Here is a 13,379-nt window from a genome sequence, read left to right as displayed (position 1 = left end):
GCCGTTCCCGGCTCTCCACCCAGCCGAGGGCTCGCACTCGCAGCACTTTCTGCCTATTTGTTTCCGCTCAGTACTCACAGTTCGGCTGCGGAGCCGGCTCCTCTCTCGCACTCACTTCCTTTGTCTCTTTTTCTCTTCCTCTCTCTCTCTTCCCTCCTTGTCTGAGACTCCGCAGTAGCTTCCAGTGGAGAAAAATAATTATTCTTCTCAATGGGTTCGCACGGGGCGCACGCACACACGCGCGCGCGCGCACACACCCCCGCCGGGGTACCCAATCAATGCACAAATCTTCGGGGTCCCTTTAACCTCTGCGGAGGACTCCGGGAGTTAATTACCAAGCCTATTTCGGCGCGGCATAAATATGCATTAAGGTATGAAATGACGACCGATGCGCTGAACTTCAGGTTTGGCATTTGGACGGACTTCGGTCTCTGTCCCCCACCCCCGCGCCCATAGCCCCACAGGCCACCTCCACGGCCTCGCATGGTCATCGCGAGCTCCTACGGGGTGTCAGGGGGCCGCGGGGGGGGGGCCTCCTTACCTTGCTCTGTGCCCCAAGACCTCCCTCGCGCGCCCCCTGCGGTCGGGGCAGACCCTGGGCGGGCGCTTCCACTTCCCGCACGTCGCAGGCTGGGCCTGGGCCCCCGCGCCCCCGCACGGTGCCTGTCAGGGAACTAACTCCGAGCTCGGCGCCGGGAGAAGCTGGCGAGAGCGGGACGGCGACCTGCCCGCGCGCCGGAGTTCCCGGCAGAGCGAGAAAGGCCCAGGACACGATCCCCTGCGGGCAAAGCCACCCCGCGCCTGGGGGTCCCGCCGCCCCCGCCGGTCCCGACCTGCACACACACACATGCACGCATTTGCACGCGCGCGCGCGCACACACACACGTGAACGCATTTGCACACGCGCGCGTACATATCTGCACACAGACACTCCCGCGCGCGCTCGCGCTCGCACACACTCAGGGTTGTAACAAAGGAAGAGGGGCCAGCGCTGCCTTACTTTTCTTTCTCTTCTCCACTCTTTGGCAGCCCCTGAGCCCCGCGCCGGCCTGCCCGGCCCTACACCCCACCCCCACCCCTCGCCCTCCGCGCCCCGCGACGGCGGCGGGCGGCCGGCATTCCGGAGCAGCGCGTCCGAGTGGCAACTTCGCGCCCAGGCGCCCGCGCCTCGCAGCCCGGCGGGCGGGAGACAAAAGCGGCGGCGCCGCCGGAGGCCGCGGCCAAGGTGTGCTCGCTAATTGTCAGGAAATGTGTGTGCGCGCCGGGAGCCGGGGGGAGGGGTGGGGGGGTGGGGGGACGGGGAGGGGCGCGGCGGGAGCGGGAGAGGGGAGAGGAGACCCACCCCCCAGCCCAGCCACTCGCCCGCGCCGGGCACCCGATCGCGGATTAGAGAATAAATTATCTGCTCGCTTCTCATTGGGCTGCGGCTGAGGCCGCCGTCGGCGGCGCCGGGCTGGGAGCCTGCCCGGCTCTTTGCATTCACCGCACAGCTCCGGCTCGCCTCCCTTCGCGGGGGCCAAGAGCCAGGGGCCTTGGCTCCAGACACCGGAGGACACCAGCCGGCTGGCTCGCCGCCCCTCCCCCGCCGCCCTGCTCCGCCTGACCCTTCGCCCCTCTCAGTTCTGGCTGGTGTCTTGGGGACGAAAAGACTGGGATAAAGAAGCCCAGAGGATGGAGATCTCAGACTCCCTCCCCCAACCTCTGCTCCCACCACCCCCTCCAAGAAGGAGAAACGGGGGGCAGCTGGGGTCGGTCACTTGAGCCAAGCCCGCCTCAGTTAGAGGGGGCCTGGAGAGGCCGCGGAGAGGATCCCTGTGGTGACCAAGGCCCCTCCCTTGGGGCCATCTCCTGCCCTCCACACAGTAGCAGTGACAAAGGAGGTGGAACTAAGGCTCTTGCTTTCTCCAGCCCCATCAGCTCCAGCCCAATCTTGTTCCCTATTTCCTGGGCCTTTCCATGCCCTCCTGGAAGACAGGCAGTATCTTCTGGTTCAAAGCAGCTCCCTGCCAAGAATTCATTCATTCATTCATTCCTCAAGTAAGTAATATGCAGGGTCACCCCTATGCCAGAACGTGGGCTAGGCACCAGGAAATACAGAGAGAAAAGATTCAGATCAGCAGTCATGCAATAAATAAATAAATAAAATAAAATTACAACTGTGTGAGAGGTGCTACACCAAGGTACAGGCAAGTTTTGAACTCAAAAATAGGGGTGACTACTTTCAGCCATTCATTCAACTAATGATGTAGCATGTCTTAAGGGCCAGGCTCTGTGCTGGGCATTGGGGACACATAGATGAACTGGTAGGCATGGTGTCCACCTCCCCCCCGGAGTGGGCAGTCTGGTGGGCACTGACTGGGGTGATATGAGCTAATCGGTAGACATAGGGGGAGGGGTGATGGGGACGAGCAGGAGTTCTTAATCTAGGTAGCAAGCCCAGAAGGGCTTCTCTGAGGACATGAGATCTATGTGAAGGCCTAAAGATAAATAAGAGGTAGCTAGGTGAAGATGGGTTGGAGAAGGGGGGGGGGGGGAGGGGAGGAGCGTTCTGAGCAGAAGAAACTTGTAAAAGGGCCCTGAGCTGCTGGTAACTGGCTTTCCAGGGCAAGCAAACATCCACCTTGCAGAGGGGGAGGTGGGGCTGGGAAGGCCCGTGCTCTTGTTCCGGGAGAACTAACAGAACTGCCCAGAGTAATAGCTGCATGTATAACCCAGGGCAGACTTTTCCAGGCCCGACAGCTGAAGGTTTTGGAAGAGGCTCACTTGTGTGTTATCTCTCATTCTAGGCTAACCCCGCACCCTACCCCCTTTTTACTTCTAGTCACTGTCTGCGGCAACTGGACCAACTCTGTGCCTGCTAAAGAGAACCCTGAAAAAAATGACCTAGGCGATGACTTTCCTGCTCCATCTTATCCCTTCCCGGCTTCTTGTATCACTCTGTTTACTTCGGCACTGACACTTGGCGGTCACACGGGGAAGCTGTCCCTAGGACCAGCCTAGACTCCTGTCCACACGCTGGGATCGTATGCTTTCCAAGCACTTCCACGTTTATCATCCCCGATTCGCACAACCCAGAGAATTAAGTTTATCTCCGTGGGACAGATGGGGAAAATGAAAGTCAGAAAGGGGGTCTGGCCTACCTAGTGTCACATGCAAATTTCTTGACCGAGCAGTTTGTGGCTCCCTACCTTCTCCCCACTAGACCTCAGGTATGTGCCCCTTCCCAGCTCTCTGGTCAGCCCCGTGAGGGTGCAGGGGTGGGCAAACTTTTTGACTCGAGGACCACAATGGGTTCTTAAACTGGACCAGAGGGCCAGAACAAAAGCATGGATGGAGTGTGTGTGTGAACTAATATAAATTCAAAGTAAATATCATTACATAAAAGGGTACGGTCTTTTTTTTTTTTTTTTTTTAGTTTTATTCATTTCAAACGGGCCGGATCCGGCCCGCGGGCCGTAGTTTGCCCACGGCTGGGGGCTAAGCCGCTAAGCCATCCCCAGGCTTAGAATCTCCTTCAGCACCTAGGACAGGGCCCGGCACACCCAGGCTCTCAAGCCAACCGTGCTGAGAGTGGCTGTGTGGAAGGTAAGGAAATGATTAAACAGCAGAAACCGCATGGGCTTCGGACTTACACACACCTTGACGGACACTGACCCTGTTACTAACGCACACTGTGCACTTTACTCAGCCTTTCTGAGGCAGAGTTCCCTCATCTTTCCAGTGGAATTCACAGTACCCACCTGAGAAGGTGCGGCAAGATTAAGTGAAATGATAGGTGTGTGGAATATCTAGGGAAACATACAAAAGACACTGGTAACAGTAGTTACTGCTGAGTGAATGGGGCGCTGGAGCAAAAAGAGGAACTCGCTTTTCATGGTTCCCCTAGTGGCTGTGATGTACCGGATGCACGTATTACCTGTCCAAAATGAATAGTGAAATATTTTAATGAGCTAATACGTGAAGCAACATAACCACCACCACCAAGTGGGCATTCTGTACGCAGTTGTTGAACTGAATGGAGACTTGCAGTTTGAAATAGCAGGATGGCTTATTAAAGAAAAGCATAGCGTGTCCTTCAGAAGTGATCTGGCCTGAAGGCTTGCACCCTCTCCACAGGCAAAGGTGAAGATGTCAACGAGGGGAGAGATTTCCAGTCCAGAAGTTCTCCAGTTCAAACCCTCTGTCACAGGGGGAAATAGCATCCCAGTCGGCCCATTGTCCTTCTGAGAGACCACATTCCTGGGAGTAACATGAGATGGATGGGGATGGAGCAGAGGCGAGAGCAACGAAAGGCCAGGGGTCTGGGCAGCCCTTCCACGGGCCCCATTCTGTCCAGAGAAGGTAGGGCAGGAAGGATTCCTGGACCTGCTTCCTTCGTTAGCGCTTCTGAAGCTTAGCAAGCGAGCTATCCACCCTGGCTCGCTGTGGCCCCTCAGGAAAGCTGAGAGCAGCAGGTGCGGAGCCGAAGGAGGGGAGTGGGCTTTCTCCTGTTACCCTCCAGGTATTGAGGTCCTGGCCAGGACAGGGCAGCCATTCATCACCAGCACAAAGAGACACTCTCTCAGCCACACAGAGACCAGGCCAGGTCACCGCAGATACTGGGGCATAACCTCAGTGGGAACTTTAGAGCCTCTTAAAAGAAAGCTTTGCACTCTTACATCTAGTGGCATTGAGTGGGGTGGGGGGGCAGGGGGAGGGGTGAGACAGGAAGGAAGCATTTTCTGGGGAGGAAAAGAGAGATAGTGGCCCCAGCCTCAATGAAACAAAAGGTAGGGCAAGCAGGGTCAGAAAGGCTAGAAAAGGAAGAATCAGAAGAAATGGGAATCATTTATGGAGAGGAGCAACAGCTAAGGGAGGGAAGGAAGAAACGTCAAGTGCCAGGGCTGGAATGGCCACCTTTCAGTCTAAGGGGAGGATGTGGCTGCTCCTTTTCCTGCTCTGAATTTCTGGAGAAGGGCCTGGTGAGGGTTTTAGTCTGACTTGGGAGCTGGGGCACAGGACGTTCTGTAACTCCAGCCTTGGACATATCACCTTCCTGACCGCCCCCCCCCCCCCACTTTGCCTACTGTCCACTCTTCCTCATTAAGGCAGAATGCAACTACAATCCAGTCCCTAGTTAGTCTTGAACACGGAAATGACCTTCATCAGAAGGGACAAAGTGCCAACGATTTCCATATTAAGGAATCAAAGGTACTAAGAGGTGATCATCACCCACTCACACATTCTGAGACCCTGTTGTACGCAGTGCGCTGGGGGTTGGCCTGCTCCTATCACAGTTATCAGAGAGAGCATCAGATACATGTGGTTTTAACCAATGATTATGCCATGTGGCCGGCACAGCACTACACATCTCAGGGATACAGCCAGGGTTCATTTCATTCATCCTTTTATTCAGTAGAGACCTCACACTTGCTAACTAAGTACTCTGGACTGTATTGTAGCTTTAACTGACCATCCACCTTCCTCAATGACAGCATCAGGACATGCCCCATCAAACCTCATATCACAAATCTAGTCGCCCACATCATCTATAATCCCACAGACCCAATCCCCAAACCAGCTACTACTTGAATTTTATCTTCCACCTCTCCTTACCATCCGGAACCTTTGCACTGTATCCTTTGGAACTCAGTCTGTGACTAGCCAATGCCCTTCTAGCCTTAAACCCCTCCCCCAGCGTTCCCTTCATTGACTCCTGGCTGTCCCCTGAAGACGGCCCCCAGCAGACTCCACGATAAGCAAGGATGAGGGATGAAGACTCACATATCTCGGGGTCTATAAAAGGGCGTCCAAACTGCTTCTCTTTCCTTCTGCAAAAACTGCAGCATCTTTCATATCAATGGGGTTAGATCCCACCGCTTGCTACCTTTTGCTGTCTTTTCCATCCATTCCCATGATCACACCCTAAATCTTGTTCTTACCCATATCTATATCCCCAATAACTTCATTTTCAAACATCTCAGTCACTAATGCCCTCTGCCTCTTCCAATTAATTTTCTACCAGACTCCATTCAAACTAATCTTTGATTCCAGAGGGACCTAATCGACTGAACATATTTTTATTGTCCACCATGTCCTACAAAGGACCACTTCTCCCCTTTTCTAGCTTAATTTTCAGATTTTATTACTGTGATATTTCTCTTACAAACACCCTCATCTTCTTGTCTCTCTTTTCCTCCATTGTACTTATCTGGCCAAACCCCAACCCTATTTAAACCAGCTAGTCACCTACCCAAGCAGCGAAACATTACTGAAGGAATCACACAACCATCCTTACTGACTGGTCTCACTCTAACCTTATGACTTGAAATCTCAAAGGAGTACTCAAGTCTACCCAGCAAACCTACATTTCCATGGTGTATTCACCTTCCTCTCTCTTCATTCAAAGCTCTAGCAGCATCCCTCCATACGACTCTGCCCCGCACTTCACTGATATCATAAATACAAAGAAATGCAAACAAATGAGAACTACTTGATCTTTCCACCAACCCATTTGCATGCTCTCTACTCATACGCTCTGTCATCCCTGCACTTATAACAGATGAAGAGCCTCTGTTCTTTTGGGGGGGGGGGGGGCGGGGGACAGTTCTTCCATCTGTGCATGGACTCCATTCACTCTTGCTTCTCCCATGGCCTTGCTTCTTGCAAGTCTCTACTCGCTCCTGAATGATTGGTCTTCCCTTATGTCATCTCTACCAACATAAAAATTATGCCTTGACCTCCACATCTTTTTCTAGGTAAGACTCCATTTCTTTGTCCGTTTGTAACAAAACTCAACACAATTCTCTGTAATTACACTTCCTTACCTACAGTCTCTCCTCAGCTCACTCTAGTTTGATTTGTCTCCACCCCCTGCTGATATCTCTCTTGTCCAGGTCTTCAGTAACCTCCCTCTCTTTTCATTTGTTTTTTTTTTTTAAAAACAGCCTCCCTCTTACCAAATCCAAAAGCCAAACAAAGCCAGTCTGGTTTGAACTCTCCTCAGTGTTTGACACAATGACTACTCTCCTCTTCTCCCTGAAGCACTCTCTTCCCTTGAAACATCTCCCCACCCCACCTCACTGGCCATTCCCTCATCTCTCCACGGGCTCTCTTCTCCTCTGAACTCTCTCTAACATCTCTCCCCTGAGCTCTGGGCCTGCGTATCCAAATGCCCACTCGCCCTCTCCACTTGGATGCTGTACCAGCTTCCTAGGGCTGATGTGACAAAGTACCAGGAACATGGGTGGCTTGAAGCAACAGGAATGTATTGTCTCCTAGTTCCGGAGCCTGGAAGTCCAAAATTGTAGTGTTGGCAGAGGCACACTCCCCTGAGTCTCCCTTTCCTCAGTGACAACATCAGGGAGGAGGATCCTTCCTTGCCTCTTCCTCCTCTGTCTGGCACTTCCAGATGTTCCTTGGCTGGTGGTGGCAGACCACACCTATCTCTGTCTCCACCTTCACATGGCCGTCTTCCCTCTGTGCCTGTGTCTTTTCATTATTATTATTTTATTGATTTTTTACAGAGAGGAAGGGAGAGGGATAGAGAGATAGAAACATCGATGAGAGAGAAACATCGATCAGCCGCCTCCTGCACATCTCCCACCGGGGATGTGCCCGCAACCCAGGTACATGCCCTTGACCGGAATCGAACCTGGGACCTTTCAGTCCGCAGCCCGACGCTCTATCCACTGAGCCAAACCGGTTCCGGCATAATGGAATTCTTGATCTGACACCACTAACCCCCAACCTATTTTTCCTGTTAGTTAACAGCACTATCGGCTCTATCCAAAAGCCTAGAGAACATGCAGGATTCCTCTCTTTTCCTCACTCTCTACATAGAATCTATCAGCAAGACCCACTGCCAAATCCAACCCCTCTTCCCATCTCCCTGCTACCACTTGAGTCTAGTAATCTCCCCTCTCTCTGCACCAGCCTCCTAACTGGTCTCTGCTTCCACTCACCCTAACGACTACAGTCTACTTTCCATCTAAAAGCCAGAGTGATTGTTTCAGTGCATAAATCAGATCACATCCCTCCCGCTGCTTAAAACCTCCCAAAGACTTCTTATTGGAATTAGAATAAAACCCAAGCTTCTTAACATGGCTTATGAGGCTTTATACAATCCGACCCCTCTTCTCTCATTTCCCACACGCGCCTCATCTTCAGTGGCACAAGCCTTCTCTCTGTCCTCCGGGAGTGCTCTGAGCTTGCTCCTGCCTCTGGGCCTTGCATTTGCCTTTCCTTCTGCTTGGAACACCCTTCCCCATCTTAGTGTGAATAACGTTGTTCTCATGTTCATGTATCAACTCCAGAGAAAAGCCCCCACCGCGACAGGAATTCTCTCCCATTCCCGTGTTTTCCTATTCATAACTTCATTGCTACCTGAGATTGTTTTATTTGCTTTATTTATTTCTGCAACTACGATTCTTCTATTAGACCACAAACATCATAAGGGTGAGGGTTTAATCTGTCTTTGTCACTGCTTCATCCCCAGCACCTACAACAGAGCCAGTGAGCGGTAGGTAACCAGGATATCCTATATGATAAAAGCCTAATATGCTACGTGTGTGGTCGACAAAAGGCTTTATTGAGATACCATTCACAGACCACACAATTCACCCATTCAGAGAGTATAATTTGGTGATTTTTCGCATCACTGCGACCGATTTTGGAACATTTTCATCACCCCATGAAGAAATCCACGCCCAGTAGCAGTTAATTGTGAATGATATCTCAATAAAGCCTTTTGATTTTTTTTAAAGGCCTAATCTCAGGGTCCGCTTCTTGGGGAACACAAACTAAGACCTTTAGAGCCGATAACTGTGCCGAGCACACGGTAGGTGTTGGGTATAAATGGAAGTACATGGAATGGCTAAATGAATGGCAAATAACTGCGAACGCAGGCTTCATGGTAGTCACACAGACAACGTCAGAAAGAACTACAACTAACTACCCTTCCCCTAAGCTCGTCCTCAGCCATTGCCTCATTCTCCACTGGAAACAAACGAAAATCTCACAGGCACATCTGTTTGGAATTGTCTTCGTGTGTGAAGGGAGCAGAGTGGCGTGTGTATGTGCGGCAAGGAGATGGTGAGTGTGTGTGCATGTGTTTATGCGTGCATGTGAGTATGTATGGATTTGTGTGTGAGAGTGGGGCATTTGTGCCTGAGAATGTGTGTGAGTTTGCATGTGTGGGGTGTGTGTGTGTGTGTGTGCGTGCGTGTGCACGCATGCATGTGTGGTGGTACAGAGTCCACAGGAATCTAGCAACAGAATCGTTGGTGGTCTCCTGGCTACAGACCACCTCCCAAGACAGAGCACCCAGCACCCACCCAACCCCTTTGTGTTGCCCTTTGGCCCAGGAAGCCCCTGCTATTGGAGTCCCTGACTGTTGGGGTCCGACAACAGATCACTGACACTTCCGCGAGATGTTCCCACCTGCGGCCCCTTGGCCAACACTCTCGGCTGTTCATTGCGTGGCTGGTCGCTTCTACAGGACTAGGCGGCTGAGAGGAGAAAAAGAAGGCGAGCTCCCAGCAGATTTAGAGAGCAGAGAGACCTAAACCCAATCATAACCCAACATTCCAGAGCTTTTCTTGCCCACTAGCAGTGAAACCAGTTCTTGATCGATTTTCACACAATTCCTGTGAAAATGTGCTTCAATGATCTTGACTCATCATTCCACTCACTGAGTGAGGCTGCAGGGGCCCTGCCCGCCTACCTGCCTCTGCTGAGCTTCAAAGACTGGGATCCAAGCGGCCACGCGCCTCCTGCGAGGCTGTGCAACGGTGGGAAACACGCTGGTGACCAATGTGAGGCCTGGCCCTACACCAGTGATGGCGAACCTATGACACGCGTGTCAGAGGTGACACGCGAACTCATTTTTTTGGGTTGCTTTTTCTTTGTTACATGGCATGTAAATATATAAAATAAATATCAAAAATATAAGTCTTTGTTTTACTATGGTTGCAAATATCAACAAATTTCTATATGTGACACGGCACCAGAGTTAAGTTAGGGTTTTTCAAAATGCTGACATGCCGAGCTCAAAAGGTTCGCCATCACTGCCCTACACTGACCCCTGGGAGACACGTCCTCCCCACCTCCCACCCCTGTTTTCTTAGTGTCGTCACATTCCACTCTGACATGAGACAGCCTGTAGCCCTCCACCTTGCGGGCCACTAGGACTCCCCCTCCTTCCTCACACCCGGCAGTTTCAGGGAAACCTGGCCAGCTGCCCCATCCACTCTGCAGGACCATGAGGACTCTCGCTCTTGCTGTTCCCAGGCCAGGAGCTCAGGAGCAGAAGAGGAAGTCCTCTCAGCTGGCTCTGGACCCCACCTCCCGGGGCACCGGCCCTTCCCACCCCCAGCAGACGGTCACAGCCACAAGCAGGAAAAGAAGAAGCATGGCACCCAAACCGGGCACCCCTGAGGGTGCCTGCTGCGGCCCTGCATCCTCTCTCTGCCCCCTCCCCCGCAGAGAGCCCTGTCTCTGAGCATTCGCCTTAGCCCATCCCAGTGCTCCCACTGACCATTTAGTCAGTTGTCACTCAACAAATACTTTTGGCCTGTCTGCTCTGGGCGAGGGCCTGGCACTGTGCCCTGCGGAGACCATGATGAATGCCCTCAAGGACCTGAGACAAGTAGCACATAACACATGGTAATAAAAGCAAGGATAGTGCTTATAAAACACAGAGAGCTCACCGTGTCAATCTCTGTGTGTTTGCTTGGTTGTGTGAATTACTGTCTTAAGCACCGTACCTCTGTGAAGTCATGTAATTTTATGACAACCCCATAGCGTGGATGTTACAGATATAGAAGCTGAGGCTCAGAGAGGTTAGGTAACGTGTGCAAGGTCACCCAGCTGGTAAAGGGAGTGAAGAAGAATTCTAGATTGCTTCCGGAGGAGTACAGGAGAGGGAAATGCAGGGGCCAGGGCACTCAGCTGCCTGGAGGGATAGTGGGGGTTGTTGGACCATCCACTTTCTCTTCCCAGACACTGTGAACTACCTTCAACTCCACTCTAGATGCAAGGGATTGGAAGGGCCTTCGAGCCTCACAAGATTAAGTCTTTTGTGTCAAAGCCCTTTCACGCACTGAAGGACAGCAATGTGGGTCCTTGGCATGGGGGGGGGGGAAGGGGGCAGGGAGGAAGGAGGGTCATGGTGCCAAGAATCTGTGGCCAGGAGAGACCACTAGACACCATTTCTTTGGCACCTGGTACCACTGCATAAAAGGGCAGTCCTGGGGCCCCAAAGAGGCCCATCTCCCCTTATGTCATTCACTCCCATTATACTCTATACTTTCTTGGCCATAACTCACCACACTTCATGGTTTCATTGTCTGTCTGTCTGTGTTTCCAGGTCCCCTGTGTCTTAACCAAGGTTGTGCCCCCTGCAACCACCACCAGGCCTGACCTGGAAGACACTACAGTTGAGTGAATGGATGAATGGGTGATTGGTTGGTGATTGAAGAAGCGGAGCCCAACAACCAGCCTGGGAAGAGAGAAGATGTGTTATTGTGCCCACTTACGGGCTCAGGGCAGCGTCATGGCACAGCTGTGGGAACGTTGACTCCAGCCCACGGAACCTTGTTGGTCACACCAGGAGCAGGGCCCCAGGGACACAAGAATCATGAAGACCCAAAGAAAGTTAGGGGGTAGCAGACTTTGGGGTACAGCAGACCCAAGTCCCATTTTCCTTCCTCTTTGCCTCCTCCCCTCTAAGAGCATGTCCATCACCCCTTCCCCTGGCATGGCCATCATTGTGTTCCGGATGCTTATTGTATGGGATTGTACATGTGCTTGGGAGGAACAGGAATATTAACATGTATCCTTGGGACCATAGTGACAACCCCAAATCCTCCCACATAAGTACCCCCACTGCAGTGAAGACCCAAACCCAACACTCTCAGTTACTCATTCTGTTATCAGTGGAAGTGGAGTTCTTGGGGCACCTTGAGGAGTAGAATTTCCTGTGGCCCCCATGGGAGGATGGAGTTTCATGGGAAGCTTTATTGATGATGTAATATTAAGGGGGTTCCCCTCCAAGGGCTCATCTCTGTCCGTCTGGCCATGGAAGAAGCCCAATCTTGTCTTCAGCAGGGCCAGAATCAAAACCAGTGTCCAGGGTTTCCGCTCCATATAAAAGTCCAGGCCAGGCCAGCATCTGGCTAGCTTAGCTTGTGCCCCCAGCTGCAGTCCACTGGCTGTGGGGCTCGCACAGCCATGGGCTATGCGGCTGCTTACGGTCACATGACTATGGAGAGAGAACAGATGAACACACAGGTGAGTGTGGGTCCTGGAGCACAAGAAGAGGAAGAGGGGAACTTTGGGGATTTCAACCTTCCAAGATTTCGCAGGCTTGCACAATCCATTGTTCCCTGGGCTAGATTGACAGGCAAGCACCTTTCCTATGTCACTCCAACTTCACTGCGAATGCATCCATCTCCCCTTTTGTTCGATCCATTCCCGCAGTGATCTGCAGGGAATGGACCGGTGGTTCCCTGGGGAGCATGAAGTTGCAGCTTCCTGGTGAAGCTGCCCAGATGACCATGCTGATAACGTCTGGCCTTCCCTTTGCTCTCTTCCTATGATTAATATTAATGAGCTAATTATGATAAAGCAATTCTTTATTCATTCTGCACATTCATGGAGGGCATGCTGTGTACCATGCAGAGTTTTTGGCACCAACGACCCAGGCCTGCCCTCAAAGGACTCTCAGTCTAGTTGAGGAGATAAAGTTACTTCTTGGAGGTGAGACACAGAGGTGAGAAATAGCACAGTTTGTGGGCAGCGGGACCTGGGGGTGGATCACAGGAAAGGCCAAGCTGCTGAAGCAAATGTGTGAGGCAAGGAGGGGCAGGAGAGGAAGCAGGAGAAGGAGGTAGCAACAATCGCAGTTCTAAGTGCTTTGCACAGAAAACTCACTTAATCCACACGAGTCTATGAGGCAGGAACTTTTAAAATTCTGATTTCACAGATGAGGAAATAGTGGCACAGAGAAGTTCAGTAATTTGCCCTTGGTCACACAGCAAGAAAGTAGCTGGCAGGATTGGAACCCAGGAAGTTGGCTCCAGCATCTATGCTTCTGATTACACACTGCACTGCCTTGGCAAGCAGAAGTCAAACCATAGTCGTCTTTTTTGGTCATGCTAATGAAACGGAATTTTTGGACTGGAACCCAGATTGTTTGCCCGCCAGAATCGAAGAATGAATCCACGCACAGAAAATGGTATAGTAAAGGTGGAGATTTGTTGAAGAACAAGTACAGACTCCCACATGGGGAGAGGGAAAGAGTCCCACAGAATGGACTCCCACGTGGAGAGGGGGAAAGGGTCCCACTGAGTTCCTTTCCCCTATGGCTTATCAAGGCTGCAGATCCTGGTGCCTTGATA

This window comes from Myotis nattereri (genome assembly GCF_964212035.1).
Source record: "Myotis nattereri genome assembly, chromosome: 18".
Taxonomy (NCBI): domain Eukaryota; kingdom Metazoa; phylum Chordata; class Mammalia; order Chiroptera; family Vespertilionidae; genus Myotis; species Myotis nattereri.
This window is presented reverse-complemented; position numbering follows the sequence as displayed.